Raw genomic sequence first — 16,554 nt, 5'->3', positions numbered from 1 at the left:
ACCATTTCTTTCTCTCTACCTCTATCTTTCTCTCCCACTGTTAATCTCTTTCATGTTCTCTCCCTCTCTCACACACACACACTCTGTCTCATAGCCACTCTCTCCAACTCACTGATGCTTTCTTACTCCATCTTATCATCTGTTTCTCCATCTCTCACTGTCTCTGTTACTCGCTCCCTCTCTCACTTCAATTAAAAGCCTCCAATTGTTATCTGTCACTCTCTATTCCTCCCTCTTTCTCTCTCCTTCCCTCTCTCAAACCCAATTTGCAGTCTCTTTCCCTCTCTCTCTGTCATTATAAATCTACCCATACTCATCTCTCTTTCTCTCTCACACTCAACCCTACCCTCCCTCTCAACTCTCTTCATGCTTAGTCTCACACCCATCCTGTCTCTTTTTCTCTCTCTCCTTGTCTTTTTGTCTCTCTCCATCCCTCTCAGTCACACTGTGTCACATCTTGTTTCTCTCTCTATCCCTCAACCTCGCCATTTTTACCTCCTTCTACCTCTGTCTTGGTCCCCTCACATATCTTACACCGTATCAGATGCTCGTCCCTCTATCTCTCTCTCTCATTCTTTCTTTCTTTCTTTCTCTCTCTCTCTCTCTCTCTCTCACACACACACACTATTTTTCCCTCCATCTCTCTCTCTGCCTCACTGCTCTCTCTTTCTGACAGTGTCCTGGGTGGTGACAGTGAATGCAGGATAAATCTCCCACTGCTCTGTCCCACTAATGGATGTTAACCCTTGACCCCGTCTTCTCCTGGAGTAAGGCCCTATTTCCACATTGACCAGGGTTTGGCCTCTCTCAGGAAGATGGACAGATTCTGGTCAAATGAAGGGCAGTTCTGTGCTGTTCTGTGCTGTTGGCCTATTCTCACTGGGGACTGGTTTGGACACAAACCTCATTCCGTGAAGGCCCAGCAGAGAGAGGAGATCCTCAGATCATCAGCGTGAGTTGGAGGCACAGGACAGGCTCTGACCACTGACCCATCCTGTCCATTCACAACATGTTCCAATCCCTTCCCCTCTCCTTCCCCTTCCATGGTCAGTCTTTTCTGAAATGGAGTGGTCCCTTCCCTGTCTCACACCAAGGAGGAGATGGACAGATATTTAATGGGTAATGGGTTAAAGGATGATGGAGAGTGAGCAGGAAAGTGGAGTTGAGTCTGAGATGGGATCAGCCATGATTGTATTAAATGGTGGAGTGGGCTCGAGGGGCTGAATTGCCTGCTCCTGCTCCTAGTTCTTATGTTCCTCCACCCTCTCCCCCATCCCTCTTACTGCAACTTTGTGAACATTCTTGGAATGTTTGGACATTGAAGGTGTTATGTGAATTCAGGATTTGTGTGGATTTGATGTGGGGACAGAATTGCACACGGGCTGTGATAGCTCCTGCGGGTGAATATCCTGCTGGCAGGCTTCCGCCTTCCATATACAGAATGGGGAAGTGGGGGAGGTCGGAATGTACTGCCGAGGTACACGGCACTGTCCTCTAGCAATGTGGTTGACTCTCTAGTGCCCTCTGAAATGGCCGAGCAAGGCTCTCAGTTGTATCAATTATGACAATGTTTCAACAAAGAAATGAGACCACAGGCATCGATCTAGACACCGAAAAGACAATGACAGAAACAGTCCTGTCTACCCTGCTCTGTCCTCCTTACTGACATCTGGGAGCTAGTGCCAAATTCAGGAGAGCTGTCTTACAGATGACTCAAGCAACAACCTGACACAGCCATACTCACAGAACCACACCTTACAGACAATGTCCCAGACACCACCATCACTGTCCCTGCATGTGTCCTGTCCCACCAGAAAGGCAGACCCAGCAGAGCTGATGACACAGTGGTCTGCAGCCAGAAGGGAGTTACCCTGGGAAGTCTCAAAGTTGGCTCTGGACCCTATAAAGACTCATGACACCAGGTTAAACATGGGCGAGGAAACCTCCTGGTGATTACAAGATATCTTGCTCCCTCGGCTGATGAATCAGTCTCTCCTGGATGTTGAACAATATTTGGAGGAAGCACTGAGGGTGATGACAGCAGAGAGTGTACACTGGATGGGGGGTTTCAATGTCTACCACTGAGAGTGGCTCGGCAGCAGCATTACTGATCGAGCTGGTTGGTTCCTCATGGATGTAGCTGAGGGACTGGCTCTGCAGCTGGAACCAAAAGATGGAAAAAGATGCTTGACCCCATCCTCACCAATCTTGTGGCTGTAGATGCATCTGTCCTTGACAGTATTGGTAAGAGTGACCATCACACAGTCCTTGTGGAAACAAAGTCTGACCTTCACATTGAGAATCCCCTCCATTGTGTTGTGTGGTACTATCACCGTACTAAATAGGACAGACCCCGAACAGATATTGCAACTCAAGGCAAACTCGTATTGCACAATGCTCAGCACTCTTCCCAACTGCTCAGATACTGAAGCAGTCCACGTGCAAATGCAACAATATCTGGACAATATCCAGGTTTTGTCTGAGAAGTGACATTTCCCATTGGTGCCATGCAAATGCCAGCCAATCACCATCACCAATAAGAGACAATCTAAACATAGCCTCTTGATAATCAATGCTATTACCATCACTGAATCCCCACTATGAACATTCTTGAGGTGCCATTGACCAGAAACACAACTGGATTCACCAAAGAAACACAGTGGTTACAAGAGCAAGTTAGAGGCTAGGAATACTGCATCCAGTAACTCACCTCCTGATTCCCCCAAAGCCTGTCAACCAAGTCAGGAGTGTGAGCAAATACTCCCCACTTGCCTGGACAGGTGCAGCTCCAACAACATTCATAGATTGATAGTGTCACAGAGTCATACAGCACAGAAACAAACCCTTAAGCCAAACTTCTACATGCTGACCAGGTTTTCTGAAGTGAACTCATCTTATTTGCCTGCATTTCACACATATCCCTTGAAACCTTTCCTATCTATGTCGATTGTATCCTATGTCTTTCTTATCCACTCAAAAAACTTGATACCATCCAGAGCAAAGCAAACTCCTTGATTGGCATCGCATTCTCAAAGCATCCAAACTCACCGTCACTGACGCTCCATAGCAGCAGTGTATATTATTGATAAGATGCACTGCAGAAATTCATCACCGATCTTCAGATAGCACCTTCCAAACCCATGGACAAAAATAAAAATTGCAGGAAAAGCTCAGCAGGTCTGGCAGCATCTTGGAGAGAAATCAGAATTGACATTTCTGGTTGAGCATGAAATATTAACTCTGATTTCTCTTCACAGATGCTGCCAGACCTGCTGAGCTTTTCCAGCACTTTCTATTTTTGTCTCAGATTTACAGCATCTGCAGTTCTTTTGGTTTCCCTTCCAACCCACGTTCACTTCCATTTAGAACAAGAGCAGCAGATACATGGGAACACTGAGCTGCAAGTTCCCCTCGAAAAAGCTTAGCATCCGGACTTGGAAATATGTCGCTGATCCCTCAGCCTTGCTGGGTTAAAATGCTGGCATTGTGGGTCAACTTACAGCTTGTAGACGACAACAATTCAAGATGGCAGCTTCCCACCACCTACTCCAGGGCAACTAGGGACAGGGTAAAAAATGTTGGCCCAGCCGGTGAAGCCCACTTCCCACAGGTGAATATGCAAAACCAAATGAAGTGTCCCTCAGGAGGGGAGAGGGAATGTTCAGGGTACTGAACTCCATTTCCCAGCCCAGGCAGTTTGTCTCCCAATGAATGAATGAGATGCCAATTTGAAGCCCAGGTTCAGGGCAGTCTCACTCTGTGGACATGAGGTTTATGAGAGGGAATTGGAGATTGAGCTGTAAAGGAAAGATTTGCTGGGTTACGGGGAGAGAGAGGGGAGCAGTGGGATTAACTGGATCATTCAAAGGCATGATGGGCTGAATGGCCTCCTCCTGTGCTGTCAGATTCCAGGGAGTGCAGACGGTTCACAGTTTTCTCCCATCTCAGTAACAAACACCCAACTGCTCCGAGCTCCTTCTTTCACTTCCTCTCTTGGTGAAGTTTCAACCTTGTACTCTGACAGTCTTTGCAGTTATTTTTTACACTGGGGCTTTCTGCTGTGGTCAGAATCTCTAATAATAAGTGTCCAATCAGTGACAATCACAGCAGCTAAGAGCAGTCAGGACTGAGGAGCCAGGCTCACTGGGAAACACATTGGGAAGATCAAAGCCATCCTCTTCAGCTCCCGGTACAAACTCCATCCCTCTCCCTGAGCACTGTCTGCTGCTCTACCAGACTCTTTACAACTTTGGCCTCATCTTTGGGGCTGATTTGAGGCCCAAATCCTCCACATCACAATTATCAGCCACTGAAAATCTCAACCATGTTTTTGAGACCATTCCAATGTTATCCAGGCCCACATCACAGCCACTGACTTCCGTAAACATCAACTCATTCCAAACTCTGCTGTCTGTGTTCAAACTCACACCAAGTCCACCCCATACTCCTGCCCATGCCTCCCCACCCCACTATAACCGACACAATCCTAGCTGACTGACATCAGCTCCTGGTCCAGCAACACCTCGATTTTCAAATTCCCATCCTTGTTCTCAATCTGCTCCCTGTTGTTCCACCCTCCCTATCTCTGTGACCTCCTCCAAGCTGCCTCACTCAGTGTGATCAATAATCTTGGATATACGGCTCTCTGTTTCTTCATCCAAGTCACTGAGAAATATCGTGAAAAGCTGTGGTCCCAGCACAGATCCCTGGGAATACCACTACTCACATCTGGCTCATTGGAACACATGCACATTATCCTTCCTCTCTGTCTGCTAGACAGACTCATTCCTGACCCAACGTAAATGCATTTCTCAAATTCCATCCAATTCCATGATTTGGAGATGCCGGTGTTGGACTGTTATGTAAATGTTAAAAATCACAGAACACCAGATTCTAATGCAACAGGTTTGTTTGGAAGCATTAGCGTTTGGAGCGCTGCTCCTTCATCAGATGGTTGTGGAGTGTAAGATCTGAATCAATGTTTCTTTTGTGGAACATTCTTAAATATCTTTTGGAATTCCCTATAGACAATAGCCATCGACATTCCCTTATATCCCACATTAGTGAGCTCCTAACAAAGTGTAATCCGGTTAGTTAAAGATGTCTGAACCTTTGTCAATCCAGGCTGACTCTCTCGGACCAGTTCATATTTGTCCGTTATTCTGTCTCTAAAAACAGACTCAATCACTTCCTGACAACAGACATTCAATGGAGATGTTCATTGTGATTGAGGTTCGTAAACAGCTAGCACTGACACGAGGGGCTGAACAGCCTCCTCCTGTGCTGGCACATTCTCTGTCTCCTGGACGGAAATATTTTACAGATTAAAAACTAAAGACCAGCAGCAAATTTTAAAATATAAATTAAAAACTCCTCAAATAATTTCCACATACAGGGCCGGGCGATGTGTAGTAATTGTACGATGGGGAAGGTGGTGGAGCCCATTGTAGCTCAGAGTGACCACATCTACAGCAAGTGTTGGTTGCTCAAGGCACTCCAGCTCAGAGTTGATGAGCTGGAATCTGAGCTTCAAACACTGCAACACACCGGGAGGCGGGGGGGTGGGGGGGGGGGGGGGGGGGGAGGGGAGTTACCTGGGCACTGTGTTTGGGGAGACAGTCACACCTTGTAGGTTAAATACTTCAAATTATGGCCAGTGGTCAGGGACAGGAGGGTGTGACCAAAAGTGAACAGGTCGATGCAGCCTGGATTTAGCCTTACAGGTGCCTCAGCTCCTTGTCCAACAGGAATGAGGGACTTGCTCCCTGTGTCAATGAGGAAAAGGATTGTCGGGAGAATGGGCAAATGTCGTTTGAGGATTTTGGTGATAGTGACCATAACTCTGTAAGTTTCAAAGTCATTATATAAAAAGATAAAGATAGAGCAGAAATTATAATGTCTAAACTGGGGAAAATGTAGGGATGTGTAGGTTAGGTGCATTAGCCATGGGAGATGCAGATTTACAGGGATAAGGTAGGGAGACAAGTCTGGGTGGGATGCTCTTCAGAATGTTGGTGTGGACTCATTGGTCTGAATGGCCTGTTTCACACGGTATGGATTCTATGATTCGATGACTCCTAAGGGCAGTCATTGCTGGCTTGGCCAGAGATGTCCATTTCCTATGAATGAACGAAGGAAACCACTGCACCATGGTCCAGGAGGCCACTCAGATTGGGGGAGCATAAAGAAAAGAGGGGTCTTGATAATGAGGGGAACTGATAGCATCCTTTGTGAGCAGGATTGAGAGCCCCACATGGTGTGTTGCCTGCCTGGTTTCAAGGTAAGGGCATCTCGAGCCGGCTTTTAAGTATAACAGACTTGGGGGGGGGGGGGGGTGGGGTGGGGAATGGGGGTGGGGGCGGTTGAGGATCCAGTTGTTGTTGTCTGTGTTGGGACCAACAACATCAGCAAAAATCGGCAGAAGGCCCTATTTGGACAATATCTGGAAAGCTATCAGAAGGATATTGATTAGACAGATGGAGAGAAATAAGAAAGAGGTGAGTACAGCATCAGTGCTGAGGAACAGAGTCCAGTGAATGGACCAAATAAGAGTCCTACATACGAATGCACGGAGCGTAAGGAATAAATACAATAATCTGCAGGCACAAATTCAAATTTAAGATTGTGGTACCGGATCAATTACTGAGCCATAGTTGCAGAATCATTCAGATTGGGAACGATATCTATCGGGTTAGAAGGTTCACAGGATGGATATGGGAAATGGCAGAAGAGGTGGAGCAGCTTCATTGATGAGGGAAAAAATGGCTTCAATGGTGAGGGAGGTCATAATGAGGGGAAAACATTCAGTGGGACTGAGGAGCAGGAAAGGATCTAAAACTGTAGTAGATGTTGGATACAGACCCCCCTGACAGCAGCTCTGAGGTGCTGGATTATATAAATGGAGGAATTAGACAAGTGTGTAGCAAAGCCAGTGTATTATTAATGGGGAAGTTTAACTTTAACTTAGATTGGGAGACAGACAAGCCCTCTGTCAGAAAGGTAGTGAATTGCTGCTGTGTGTCCAGAATAGTTTCCAACAGCAATAGGTCCTGGATACAACAAGTGGACAAGCAATATTGGAATTAGTAATGAATAATGAGCCAGATTTAGTTCGTAACTATTTGTGCATGAACATTTATCAAATAGTGATCATAACATGATCTAGTTCAGTGTCGCATTTGAAAGTAAAAAGAATGAATCAGCTGCTCGATTTTGAGATTAAGGTAAGGGCCGACTTTAACAAGATGCGACAGAAACTGTCCACAATAAACTGGGAAAATCAGCTCATGGGTAAAACAACTGAAGAACAGTGGGGAATATTTAAAGGAACATTCAACACAAAACAAAGCTACTTTATACCTGAGAGGGAAAAGCGAACAAACAACAATGGTCAATTAAAGAGATACGGGAAAGGATAAAATGTTAAAAAAGGCTTATAGAAAAGCAAAAAATAAGGACAGATTCCGCTGAATGGGAAGGATACAAAAGGGCCACATATCAGCTTCTAAGAGCTACCAAAAGGGATTCTGAAAGGAAACATGTAACAAAATCAATCAGGAGAAATGTTACAGTTCCATAAAAGGGAAGCTGGGAGGTCAGGAGCAATGTTGGCCATTAAAGACTGAAAGTGAGGGATATTGTCAGTGACAATGGGGAAATGACAGCCATGTTAAATAAATACTTTACCTCAAGATTTGCAGTAGAAAAGGAAGAGGACTTGCCTGAAGTCCCAAAGGAATTAACAGAGGATCTGTGTCAGGGACTGATTAGATTCCCTGCAGTGTGCAAACATGCCTTTTGGCCCAACCAGTCCACACCGACCCTCCGAAGAGTAACCCACCCAGACCCATTTTCCCTCTGACTAATGCACCTAACGCTATGGGCAATTTAGTATGACCAATTCATCTGACCTGCACATCTTTGGATAGTAGGAGGAAACCCATGCAGACAATGTGCAAACTCCACACAGGCAATTGCCCAAGGCTGGAATTGAACCTGGGACTCTGGTGCTGTGAGGCAGCAGTGCTAACCACTGTGTCACCTCAATAAAGTTAATGTCAATAGAACATGTGTAATAAGGAAAATAATGGAACTAAAGAGTGACAAATCCTCAGAACCTGAGGGTGAAAAAGTAGTAATAAACCACATTGCAGACACCCTGACTATAATCTTTCAGAGTTACCTGGATTCAGGAGTCGTACCTCTGAACTGGAAAATTGCAAATTTCATTTCACATTTAACAAAGATGTCAGAGAAAAGCCAGGGAATTACAGGTCATTAAGCCAACGTTTGTGGTGTGGAAATTGTTGTAGTCTATAATCAAGGATGGGGGTAACTGAAGACCTTGAAAATGATCAGTTAATCAGGGAGAATCAGCAAGGATTCATGACAAGTTGGTCATGGTGAAAAATCTCATTGAACATTTTTGAAGAGGAAACAAAATTACTGGAGACAGTAATGTCAATGGATGTTGTTTATAGGCACTTCCAGAGGGCATTTGATAAAATCCCATGTAAGAAACTGTTCAACTCAGTTAGAAATCCACAGAATTGAGGCTAAAATACTGCCATACCGAAATTGGTTGAGTGACAGGTGACAGAAAACAGAGATAATGGGTAACTGCTGAAATTGGCAGGATGTGACCAGTGGTGTTCAATAGGAATGTGTGCGCACACCTCAATTATTTATATTATTTATTAATGCACTGGATAATGACATAGCAAGTCAGATACTCTAGTTTGCTAATGACACAAAGTTAGGCAGCTTTCTAGGTAGTGTTCATAGAGTCAGAGAGTCAGCATTCATCCAGTCCAATCTTTAACAGAGTATAATTTATCTTTGACATAGAACTCCTTGACTCCATCTCTCTCACTCACTCACTCTCCCCACCCCTCTCTAACTCAGCTGCATAGATCTCACTCTGAATTCCAAACCTCTTTCTCTGTCCAAGGTCTATCCCCCTCTCTTTTAGTGCTTCATTGCTCTCTTTCTCTCTCTCTCTCTCTCTCTCTCTCCCTGTGCTCCATCTCTTGCTCTCTAAGCCGTATCCCTCCCTCCATTTCAGCTGCTGGGAGTTCGATCTGAGCCAATGCCAGTGAATCCCATGGAGAATAATGACGGGATATTTGGAGTGTGAGTTTGATGATGTAAATGTGAACCATTGCAGCAAAGACATGACAGATGATTTGTACAGACAGCAAAGCCCAAACCAGAGCATTGTGTCAATCAACACAGAACTTATGAAAGCTTCAATAAAAACAATTATTAATATGATTCTCAGAGATATCATTATTCTAGTTACAAATGGTTATTTCTCAGTGAAGATCCATCCTGCTGAATATTAGATACAGCTGGGCTTTGAAGAAATATTGGGCAGATGGAGTGTAATGTGGGGGAGTGTGACCTTGTTCACTTTCACAATAATCATTCAAATGTGCCTGGAGAGTTGTTAAGTCCACAGAGCAAAACCTGCCATTGGGTATAATCCATTAGGTGTGATAAATACAGAAACTCGCTTAGTTCTAGTTATCAGTGAGTTCTTGTCAACATCCTTTTAACAAATCAATTTTATACAAGAATGATATGCTACAAACCCTCTTTATACAACCTTCTCAGCTGGGAATAGGGAATGAATCTGGTTTTATGACGAGACTCAGATTCCTCAAGTCTACACAGAATTAAATTGAACAGTTTGGTTCAGGAGCCAATACTACAGGAGAACTCCAATTACTCTGATATGGTTCAATCAGCTGATTCTCCAACATGGAAGCCCTCTGTTCCATTGCCGGTTTCGGTTGGTTTTTGTTTTATTTTGTCTGAATTACCAAATTCATGTTATATTTGATTCATGTGATAGATCTAAGTGTATCAATACAAGTCCACAAGATAAAGGAGCAGAATTGGGCCATTTGGCCCATCATGTCTGGTCATTTACAGTTGATAATGTTTCTCAGCCCCAATCTCTTCCCTTTTCCCTGTAAATCTTGATCCCTTGACCAATCAAGAGCCAATCTATCTCTGTCTTAAATACACTCAACGAATTGGTCTCCAAGGCCCTCTGCAGTTCCACAGATTAATGACACTCTGGCTGAAGAAAGTCCTTCTCAACTCAGTTCGAAAGATCATCTCTTCACTCTGAGGCTGTTCCCTCGGGTCTCCAACTCTCCTATTATTAGAAACATCTCCTCCATGTCCACTCTATCCAGGCCACCCTGTATTCTGTAAGTTTCAATTACATTCCCTCTCATCTTTCTAAGCTCCATCAAGGACAGAACCAAAGTCCTCAATGACTCCTCATACAAACATCTTTGTATTGTCTGAGCAGCCTCACTAAATCTACCTGTTGATCTTTCTCCAGATACAAAAATTGTGTCTGAAGTCTCAAATATCTCTGAATTTGTTCATCTAATAACAGGAAGTTTACTTTGGGAAGTGTCCAGGTCTTTTTTGATCTCAAGCTTTTTCTGATCCCCTCCTCTATTATACTCACTACTTGACAAACCTGTACATGACGGGATGGTTCCTCAAAAACTGGGAAAGGAATTAAGGATGCTGGTTTTGTATTGATGTTTACCTATAACTTGACAAGTAAGACACGTTTTATAAAACTGCACCACATCTTTATCCAATTGTAGCTCAGTAAAATACCTGTTTCTGAATGCCTGTGTTTTCCAAATCCCCATGTGACCTGCCATAAAAGTCTCATGTGCCCCTTGTACTATCTCCCTCTGATAGCTGGGTGGGACCACTAGCCAATGTCTAACCGACCATTCTTCTGGGGGTCTTTGAGGGGGTCTCCACTTCCTCATCAGCGCTCCATTCTGAACACAATAACACTCTGAAACTCCTTCAGCCTTGACCTCATTATGAGCTGACTGTGCTCATTTATTTCATTCAGGATCTGCTTTTTGGATCTGCTGGAATTAGTGACATCATACCAACCACTCCACCTGGATTATCTTCACCCTTTTGGAACGTTTCAGCGATCCTTTCACTTGCTGTCTTGTCACATCAACCCTTATTGATGGATTTTGTTTAACCATTGCCCTGGTTACCTCACACGAAGGAGAGAGACCAGGAACCTGTTCCTGTCATTGTTCTGTTTCTTGGCCCTCCTTTGGACATTCTGTAATTATCGGGGAAGCTACTGCCTTTAGTTCTGACAAACCATTCCCCAGAAGGAAATCGACTCCTTCAACAGGGAATGTTTTCACATTCCGACAATTTCTTCTCCTGATAACAAATCACATTCCAGTTGTACTGTATACAATGGAAGTGGAACATATTCTCCACCAATCCCATTGATTAATACATTAGCTCCCATTGAGCTCTCTGGAGGGAAAATCAATTTTTTCTCCAGTAAAAGTGACTGTGTTGCTCCTGTATCTCTCAGTTTGGTTCTGGGTTTAGCTGAAGAAAAAGGAGTCACCATTCCTTTTGATAAAAGTCCTGTCCACCTCTCATCTACCTGACAACTTCCTTTACTCATGACATAATTCACCTCCGGCCTTTTTGCTATAGTTACAGCTACAACCTGCTCTGTGGGATTGTCAGTTTGTGTTCCCTTCTCTGATTCATTTTACTAACTCCCATAAATCCCCTGGGTTTACCTCACAACTTCCAACATTCCAAACATACATGGCCCACCTTATTCCAAGAGAAACATTTCAGCTTCTGATCATCACTTCCACCCTCAGCAATTTCCTCCTTAATCTGAGGAGGAGTTCTTGGGCTGTTCCCTCCTGACCCTTCTCTCCCCTGGCTACCTTCCATCCTCACACTCTCCCAATTTTTATTTTTCTCCCATTTCTGGGCCTGATGGGAAAAAGGTTTCTGGATTAATCTCCCATCAGGTGACTTCTCCACCTCCTGATGCTGCTTGGCTTGTTGTGCTCTTCCAGCCTCCTGTTTGTCTACTTTGGATTCCAGCATCTGCAGGGTTTTGGTTTTAACAAAGTCTACAATCATCAGCCATTCTAGCTGTTTGTCTTGCTGTCGTTCCCTTTGGTCTTCGACATTAATTTCTAACTCTAGAAGGGAAGGAAGCTTTAAATTCTTCTCAAAATATAACTTCTCTGAGAGCATTGTAAGTATTCTCAGCTGTTAATGCTCTTATCCACCTGTCAATATTATTTTGTTAAACTCTCTTAAACTCAGTAGAGGTTTGTCCAGGCTGTTTGTGTAAGTTCTGAAACATCTGTCTGTATGTTTCTGGGGCCAACTCATATGTGCTTAGAATAGCCGATTTCACTTCCTCATGATCCCGAGAACATTCCTCTGACAGGGATGTAGAAACCTCTTGTGCTTCTCAAGTTCATTTTGCACGGGCAAGGTCCAACCTGTTTTTCCCACCTCACTTGTGTTGCTATCTTCTGAAACAACATGAAAAATGCTTCCACATCCTTCTCTTCATAGTCATAGAGTCATACAGCAAACAAACAGGCCCTTCTGTTTGTCGACATGTTGATGCCAATCAGTAATCACCAAACTCCATTTACCTGCAGTTGGTCCATAGCCTTCCATGCCCTGGCATTTTATGTGCTCATCTGGATGTTTCTTAAATGTTGTGAGAGGAGCTGCCTCCACCACCTTCTCAAGCAGCACCTTCCATATTTCTACCACCCTCTGGGGAAAACAAGTCCTCAACCCGTCTAAACCACATTTTCACACGGTAAGCTTATTCCCTCTGGTCATAGACATGTCTGACATGGGGAAAAGATTCTCACAATTGACTTTGACTATGCCTTTCATATTTTTGTATACCTCAATCAGATTCCCCCCAGAGAAAACAAACCCAGTCTATCCAGTCTCTCCTCAGAACTAACACTTTCCATCCCAGGGAACATTCTGGTTAATCTCCTCTGCATCTTCTCCAGTCCAATCATGTTCTTCCAACAGTGTCATGACCAGAAATGTGCACAGTATTCCAGACATGACCTAACCAATGCTCTGTCAGGTAACAACAAGAATTCTTCCTTTCTATATTCTACACCCTGGCTAATGATGACAAGCATCCCATATGCTTTCTTCACCACCCTGTCGAGTTGATGCCTTCTGGGATTGATGGACTTGTATACCAAGGTCCCTTCATTCCTCAGTACTCCCAACGAACATAAGAACATAAGAACTAGGAGCAAGAGGACGCCATCTGGCCCTTCAACCCTGCTCTGCCATTCAATAAGATCATGGTTGATCTTTTCATGACTCAGTTCCACATAAGACCATAAGACATAGGAGTGGAAGTAAGGCCATTTGACCCATCGAGTCCACTCCGCCATTCAATCATGGGTGATGGGCATTTAACGACAGTTACTCGCACTCTCCCTGTAGCCCTTAATTCATTGCAAGATTAAGAATTTATCAATCTCTGCCTTGAAGACATTTAATATCTTGGCCACCACTGCGCTCTGTGGCAATGAATTTCACAGGCCCATAACTCTCTAGCTGAAGAAATGTCTCCTCAGTTCCATTTTAAACTGACCCCCTCTAACTCTAAGGATGTGCCCACAGATGCTAGTATCCCTACTTAACGGAAACAATTTCCCAGCATCCAACCTTTCTAAGCCATGCATATCTTGTAAGTTTCTATCAGATCTCCCCTTAACCTTCTAAACTCAAATGAATACAATCCCAGGATCCTTGGTCATTCATCATATATTAGGCTTACCATTCCAGGGCTCATCCATGTGAATCTCCACTGGACACGGTCCAGTGCCAGTATGTTCTTTCTGAGGTATGGGGCCAAAAACTGGACACAGTGTTTTAAATTGGGCTTAACCAGAGCTTTATAAAGTCTCAGCAGCACATCTCATTTTACATTCCAATCCTCTTGAGATAAATTACAATATTACATTTGCTTCCTTAACCACAGACTCAACCTGCAAGTGAACCTTTAGAGAATCCGGGACTAGCATTCCTAGATCCCATTGTACTTTGGTTTTAGGAATTTTCTCACCGTTTAGAACCTAGACCATGCCTGTATTATTTTTTCTAATGTGCAAGACCTGGCATTTGCTCTCACTGTATCTCTTAATTCCTTTGTTGTGAAAAAAATCTATCTTAGTTTTAAAACATTTAATGAAGTAGCATCACTTTCTTCATTGAGCAAAGAATTTCATAGATTTATGACCCTCTGGATGAAGATGTTCCTTCTCAATTCAGTCCGAAATTTGCTCCCCCTAATTCTGAGGCTAAACCCTCCTGTTTTAGTTTCACCTGCCAGTGGGAACATCCTCTCTACTTCTGTCTTATCTATTATCTTTATAATTTTATTTGTTTCTATAAGGTTCCCCTCATTCTTCTAAGTTCCCATGAATATATCCCAGTCGATGCAGTCTCCCTTCATAAGCCAACCCCCTCCACCCCGGAATCAGCCTAGTGAACTCTGCACCTCTCTAGTGCCAATATTGCCTTTTTCAAGTAAGGAGACTATTACTGCACGCAGTACTCCAGGTGTGGCCTCACCAACACCCTGTACAGCTGCAACATAACATTCCCGCTTTTTAAACTCAATCCCTTTAGCAATGAAGGACAAAATTCCATTTGCCTTCCTAATTATTTATTGTACCTGTCGACCAACCCTCTGTGATTCATGCATGAGGACACTCAAGGCACATGCCTTTCATTGTGAATATCCTACCCTTATTAGACCTCCCAAGTTAGATCACCTCAGAGGTATCAGGATTAAATTACATCTGCCATTGCTCTGCCCAAGTTACCAGCTGACCAATATCAGACTCTAGCCTGAGACCCAGTCATCCAAGATGGCAGCAGAGTAGGATGCTTCAGCCCGAGTTCATCTGCTTCGTCTGTTTCCTTTTCTTCTTTCTATTCCACTTCTCTTTTCCTTTTCTTTTGTGTTTTTCTTTTGTCCTTCTCCCTTATTTCTTCTCCTGGGCACGGACTCCCAGCCTCAGTCACCAGGCCTCTGACCTAGTGCAGACCTAATGATGTGGCCTCCTGGCTTGGTGTGGCAGTGTCCTGGCCTGGCAGGGAGATCTTCCAGCCCAACGAGACAGACTCTTGGTCCAACATGATGGCCTCTCAGTTCAATATGGTGGCCTGTCAGCCCAGCATGCTAGACTGTCAGCCCAGCGTGATGGTCACTCGGCCTAGTGTGGCGATCTCTGAGTGGCCCAGAGTGGGTGTCTCTCAGCCCACATAGTGGTCCTTTCTGTAATGGTGGTCTCTCCACCAGGGAAGGCCTCAGCCCGGACTTCTGGTCTCGAGATGATTACTTAAAGTATGATCCCATGGTTGCTAAGTTCTAAAGAAAGGCTTTAATGCTTGAACTTTCAGCTTTATTTCTTCATTTTCTACTTAAAACTAAAAAGATCTGCAACGTGTAACTTTGAACTTTATTCTTTCTTTCTACCTTGTTCTTACGATTCTGTACTGAGGTCCTTGTACCTAAGATGGCACCTTGTGAGGTGACGTTACATACTTTTCACTGTACTCCAATACTTTTGCACTCGAGTACACGTGACAATACACTAAAATAAAAATCAAATCAATATCAATAACACCACCAATTTATGTGGCCTCTGAAAACTTTTGAATTATACAATCACAGTCAATTTGTTAATGTACATTACAAACAGCAAGGGTCCCAGCCCCAATCCCTGTCTTACACCACTGGTCACAGGCTTCCAATCACAAAGACAACCCTCCACCATTACTCTTTGCCTCATATTTGGATCCAATTTGCCAAAATGCCTTGGATCCCATGGGCTCTTACCATAACTTCAGGAAAGGCCAGAGAGGTGCAGGTGTCTTCTGTGGCTATTCCCATTTCAAACAAGTATGCTGCTTTGGAAAATGTAGGGAGTCATGGAAACTCAGGGGTACTTAGCATGAGCAGCCAAGTTCCTGGTATTGACACTGGCTCTAATGTAATGGGACGTATGTCGGGTTCCAAATGATCGACTGTGTTAGGGGACTCTCTAGCCCGAGGTACAGACAGATGTTTCTGTGGCCAGCAGTGAAAAGCCAGAATGTTGTGTTGCTTCCCTGGTGCCAGGATCAAGGATGTCTCAGGGAGGGTGCAAAATGTTCTTAAGGTGGAGAGGGACCAGCAGGAGGTCATTGTACACTTTGGAACCAACGACATAGGAAGGGAAAAGGTTGAGATTCTGAAGGTAGATTGCAGAGAGTTAGGCAGGAAGTTAAAAAGGAGATCCTCGAGAGTAGTAATATCTAAATTACCCCCAGTGCTATGAGCTAGTGAGGGCAGGAATAGTAGGATAGAGCAGATGAATGCATGGCTAAGGAGCTGGTGTATGGGAGAAGGATTCACATTTTTGAATCTTTGGAAGCTGTTTTAAATAGAACATAGAACATAGAACATAGAAAAATACAGCGCAGTACAGGCCCTTCGGCCCTCGATGTTGCGCCGACCAAATCCTACCTAACCTACACTAGCCCAATAACTTCCATATGCCTATCCAATGCCCGCTTAAATGACCATAAAGAGGGAGAGTTCACCACTGCTACTGGCAGGGCATTCCATGAACTCACAACCCGCTGCGTAAAGAATCTACCCCTAACATCTGTCCT

The sequence above is a fragment of the Hemiscyllium ocellatum genome, chromosome 9, assembly GCF_020745735.1.
Source record: "Hemiscyllium ocellatum isolate sHemOce1 chromosome 9, sHemOce1.pat.X.cur, whole genome shotgun sequence".
In the NCBI taxonomy this organism is placed as follows: Eukaryota; Metazoa; Chordata; class Chondrichthyes; order Orectolobiformes; family Hemiscylliidae; genus Hemiscyllium; species Hemiscyllium ocellatum.
This window is presented reverse-complemented; position numbering follows the sequence as displayed.